The sequence below is a fragment of the Triticum aestivum genome, chromosome 5B, assembly GCF_018294505.1.
Source record: "Triticum aestivum cultivar Chinese Spring chromosome 5B, IWGSC CS RefSeq v2.1, whole genome shotgun sequence".
NCBI classification, from domain to species: domain Eukaryota; kingdom Viridiplantae; phylum Streptophyta; class Magnoliopsida; order Poales; family Poaceae; genus Triticum; species Triticum aestivum.
The window spans coordinates 481,357,872-481,363,676 of NC_057807.1; positions in this window are offsets into that span (position 1 = coordinate 481,357,872).

A 5,805-nucleotide genomic window follows, 5' to 3' on the forward strand; every position below is an offset into this window, starting at 1 on the left:
TTCATTCGGGTCCAAAATAATTTTAACCCTGAAATTTCAAGAAAGATTCAAAATAAATTTAAATTTGATTAGGATTCATTAAGATTTAGTGAAATTTGAAATCTTAAAATCTGAAATAATTTATGAAACATGTGAATTTCAAAATTTTGCATATTTCGATGAGGTCCGAAATTATTTTGTTTCCGAAACTAATAACATGCTAGCTTTTCCTGCCTCTTTAGCATTGCTTTTCACTCCCAACATTTCTATAGTGCTAACTCCACAATCCACATGCCAAATTATTTTCTATAGATCTTCCTTTCGTATGCTTATTTTCCAAGTTTCCTTTCACATGACCGGTGTGGTTGGTACCTCGTCTCAGGCTCTTAGCTAGATGTGGAGCCTACGACAATCTGCCAAGACAAGGCCGCCGCCTCACAGGCCCGTGGAGATGTGGTGTCCAAGAAACCACGTCGTCTAGTCCCTCCATCGCGCCCCGTCTTCGGGTCAAGTTGACTTCCTTGACCCAGACCTCCAGTGAACATGATGCGGGTGGCGTCATGGCGGGGCGTTGTCCTTCTTGAGCGGGAGACAAGTACCTCAGTGTGGTATCTTTTTCCTAGGCACAGACGATTGTGTGTCGTTGTCCTGCGATGTACTTCGGGTTGATGGCGTCCTGGGCAACACCTCGCCCTCGTCGAATTTCATGTCGATGGCGAAGTAGACAGTAGAAAGCGTCGTTGGCAATGGCATCGGTGTTACCATAGCAACGGGTGTTGATGATGTCGCCTACGTGTTGGGTACGGATGATGCAAAGTAGTCGGATCCCTGAAATTTTGCATCTGAAACTTGCAATTTTCTCGGTCGCTCGTATCAAGTCCAGCGTTGAAACTTTAAGCGACTTTGTTTGTCAGACGCAAATACTAAAGTTGTGTTCTTGTCTGTCGCTCGTACTAAGTTTCAAAAGTTAAAACTTAACATAAGTCTTAAAAACTCATCAAATCATATTTGAAATGAATATTTGAAAGCCTATGTGATGAGAGACACGAATATGAAAACATAACTTAATTTAAACTTTTTATTCAAAAGATATGAAAGATTAAAAATCGGAAGTAGAAAGAAAAAGCATGCGCGAGGGGCTCAGTCCCCCCAAACCTGCGTGTCACAAATCCTCTCCCCTTGTTCTTCAACTTCATTGACTTCGGCTTCTATTAAGCTGGACGTGAGCGACGCCACGTCATCATCTCCGGGCGAGCAGAACATGGACTTCATCATGACAGGCCTTACGGTGTTGTCTCTCCGAGTGTGGCCGTCGTGTTTGATGGTGAGCTGCACCGGGCAGTGGTTCAGTGTCGACCTCATCTATAGTGGCATCCGGAGCAACAAAGGGTTAAAAATGAGTTTCGCGTTGTCGTGTTCAGCAGCACCAACTTGACGAGACATACGGCGGGTGACACCACAGTGCTGGTTTGAAGACGTGGTGAGCTTCACATCTTAGTCCTCCACACTGCTGGCTTGACGACGTAAAGAGCAGGTGGCGTCATGGCGATGAGATATGCGTCCTCGTTCGCCATGGTGCCGTGCCGTCTTGATGAGTGGACAAAGGGCGTGACGGCGAGCTCCGAGTTTTCGTCTCCAGTGGCGTCCATCTGGCGCGACGAAGTAAAGGGCGGGCCATGTGATGACGTGCTCCGTGTCATCGCCCTCTAGGGCTCTGGCTTGACGACATACAAGGTAGGTGGTGCCATACCGAAAAAGGCTTTCGCCCCGCTTTATAGATAAAGCACACCGCCACAAAACACACAACCCCAACAGGTTCAGACACACACACCCAAGTAGCACAACAAAGTCATAAGGAACTGCTGAGGGCACAGCTCAACAAGCCCAAAGAAACAGAAAAGGAAACCGGGCGAGGCCGGGCGAGAGACCCACGCAGGGGACTAGTCAGGCTCCGGCGGAGGGGGCGGCGGCGGCGGCGACAGGCGGACGGCCATCGAGCGGAGGTCGGCGATGAAGGCGGAGATGGCGTCGCGCTCCAGGAGACGGCTAAGCGGCCGCCAAAGCTGCAGGAAACCCGAGAATTTGTAGAGAGCGCCAGTAGCACGAAGAAGCGGAGTGCGCTCAATCACAAGCTTATTACGAACAGTCCAAAGAGTCCAGGCTAGGGTCCCAACCTCCAGCCACCTAATGTGGCGGGAGGACGGGGGGGACGCTTGGAGTTCAGCAAAAAGGTCGGGGAAGTTGGTGTGAGTCCAATTTCCGCCGACAAGCTCGCGAAAACAGCTCCAGAGGAACTGGGCAGAGGTGCAAGCGAAGAAGATGTGGTTAGAGTCCTCGGGGACGGCACAGAGGGGGCAGAGACCAGAACCCGGGTCATTACGCTTGCGGACCTCCACACCGGAGGGGATCCGTCCCCGGATCCACTGCCACATGAAGATACGGATCTTCAGAGGGAGGCGGACGGACCAAACCATTGAGAGGGGGGGAGGGGCGGCGGAGGGGGCAATGGCCGCATAGAGCGATTTGGTAGAGAACTGGCCAGACGGCTCCAAATGCCATCGAACACAGTCTTGGACGCCGTCAACCAGCGGCTCATGAAGAGCGACGCACTCAAGAAGCTCACGCCAGGCGGCGGATTCCGCAGGCCCAAATGGCCGACGGAAAGCGAGGCGCCCTAAGTCAAATAGGGCCCTATCAACAGAGATCATGGGGTCGACAGAGATAGCAAAGAGAATGGGGAAGCGAGCCGCAAAGGGGGCGTCACCGGCCCAACGGTCATACCAGAATAACGTCGAACGGCCAGATCCTACCGAGATAGAGGTACCAATGCGGAGCACAGGAAGGAGCTGGACAAGGGACTGCCAGAACTGAGAGCCACCCGACTTCTGGCAGAAGGCAAGGGGTTGGCCGCGCAGGTATTTATTCCGGATAATGTCCAGCCAGAGGCCCCTGTGGCCCTGCGAGATGCGCCACAGCCATCGGGAGAGGAGGGAAATATTCATCCGTTTGGAGCACATGATCCCCAAACCCCCCTGCTCCCTCGGCTTGCAGATGTCAGGCCAGCTGACCATGTGATACTTCTGCTTGCCGTGCTCCCCAGCCCAATAGAAGCGGGACTGGATTTTCGCGATCTCCTTATGAAGAGAATCGTGAAGGCTGTAGAAACTCATAAGAAATAAGAGGAGACTGGAGAGGGAGGAGTTGATAAGAATAGTCCTGGCCGCCTTGGACAGCCACCTCCCCTGCCAAGGCTCGCATCTAGTCTGGAGCTTGGTCACGGAGGGGCGAAGATCGGCGGCCAGGAGGCGCGAGTGACTGATGGGCGTCCCCAGATAGGTAGAAGGAAACGAGCCCAAGCGGCAATTGAGTCTATTGGCAATGGCCACTGACTCCTCGGGAGAGTATCCCATCACCATAACATCGCTCTTATCAAAATTGATCTTGAGGCCCGACATCTGCTGAAAGCAAAGGAGGAGGAATTTGAGATTGGCGATGTCCATCTCCGAGCCTTCGACCATGATGATTGTGTCGTCCGCATACTGGAGGATGGAGATCCCCGCGTCCCCGGAGAGATGGGGGGCGATGCCTCGGAGGTGGCCCGCAGCTTTCGCCTTATCGAGAATGGAAGCCAAAGCGTCCACGACCATGTTGAAGAGGAACGGGGAGAAGGGGTCGCCTTGGCGCACCCCACAAAGGGTAGGGAAGAAGGGACCAATTTCGCCATTAATATTGACCGCCGTGCAACCGCAAGAGACCATTTGCATGACTCTCGTGATCCACCGGTCGTCAAATCCCTTGCGCAGAAGGACTTCCCGAAGGAAGGGCCAGCTAACCGTGTCATAAGCTTTGTGAAAATCGATCTTCAGAAAGACCGCCTTCAGGTGTTTGACCCGGACCTCATGAAGAACCTCGTGCAGGACCAAGACCCCATCAAGGATGAACCGGCCCTGAATGAACGCCGACTGATTAGGGTGAATGATCCGGTCAGCCAGCAGGGTCACCCTATTGGCGTACCCTTTGGCCAAGATCCGGAAGATCACGTTTATGACCGTAATCGGGCGGAACTGGCGGATGTCAGTCGCCCCAGGGACCTTGGGAATGAGGGAGATGGTCCCAAAGTTGAGGCGGCCAAGGTCGATCGAGCCCACGAAGAATTCCTCGAAAATGGCCATGATCTCGGGTTTGACCACGCTCCAGAAGGTTTGGAAGAAGAGAACCGGGAGGCCGTCCGGGCCCGGCGCCGAGGAGGGATTCATACCCTTGATAGCCTCCCAGACCTCTTGACCAGAGAAGGGGGCCGTCAAGGTGGCATTGTCTTCGTCAGAGACTAGACGGTCGCCGGTCCAGCAGTCAAAGGCAAGAGAGAGGCCGCTCCGAGGAGCGGGGGAGAAGAGGGAGCGATAGAAGCCATCAACATGGGCGCGGATATCGCGGGGATCCTGAAGGAGAGTGGCTCCCTCCCAAAGGCAGGAGATGGTGTTGCGTCTACGGCGCCCATTTGCGATCGCCTGGAAGTAGGCCGTATTCGCATCCCCCTTCAAGACCCAACGCTGGGCGCCCCGAATGCGCCAATAAGCCTCCTCATCAGAGTAAATCACGAAGAGCTGGTCCTCGAGGTCATAACGGGACATCCACTCGTCAGGAGAGAGACCGATCGCATCAGCCCTGAAGTCGAGGGCCTGGATCGCCGACAGGAGAGCCTTCTTCCGTTCCCTGGAGTCTCTTCCCAGGTTGGCTCCCCACCCCTTCATAAATTGTCGGGCACGCTTCGCACAGAAGTGCCACGCATCTATGGCGGAAGGGGGGCGGGGGTGGGGATGGCCACGAGCCTCGATCCAACGAGCACTGACGGCGTCAGAGAATCCGGCCTGGGAGAGCCAGAAAGCCTCAAAACGGAACCGAGGGGGAATCGGGGGGCGCTCATCTGCGGAGGAGAGAAGCAGGGGAACATGGTCAGACCCAATCCGGGTGACGGCACGAAGAGAGGCTAAGGGGCACCGGAGGTCCCACTCGGGGGAAACTAGGACCCTGTCCAAGACGGAGAGGGTCGGGGAGGCTTGGCGGTTGGTCCAAGTAAAACGAGCCCCAACCCGATCAAGCTCCCTGAGGGCGAGGTCGGCAATGAAGTCGTTAAACATGTCCATCCGGGCAAAACTAACATTGCCATTGTTCTTGTCTTCTGCACACCGCAACAGGTTGAAGTCCCCCCCCGACAACTACGGGGAGGGAGGTGGCCGAGATTTTCCGGTGAAGTTCCTCCAGGAAGGAGGCCGACCTACTATGGTCAGCCAGACCATAGACGATGATGATCTCCCATTTGAAATTGAGAGATCTCTCAAAGACCTCCATGCTGACGAAGAATTCGCCCCGGTTCATGCTGCCCACCTCAAAGGTGGCATCCTTCACGCCTAGGAGGATGCCACCCGAGTGGCCTGCACTCCCACTAGAAGGGAGCCAGTGCCACGCAAATAGGTGAGAGCTCAGCCGGTCGAGCTCAGGGAGCGCAAAGTCCCGGCGCATGGTCTCCTGCACGGCCACTAGGTCGATGCGTTCATCTCACAAGTACTCCACTAACTGGCGGCGTCGGCCATCATGGCCGAAGCCGCGGATGTTCCAGAATAGGGCACGCATCAAGGAGCCATTGGGGGGCTGCTTGACCCCAAGACACGAGACGCGCTGAGAGCGCGGAGGGCCGCCGTGCGGGAGCGGGTGCGACCCCGGACCACCAGCTCGGCCCCCGAAGGGCGGGGGGCCGTCTGCCGCGTCCGAGGAGGGGGGGAGGGGTCTCTAGGGGGCGCCTGGGCCGGGGGAGGGGGAGCCGCAAGG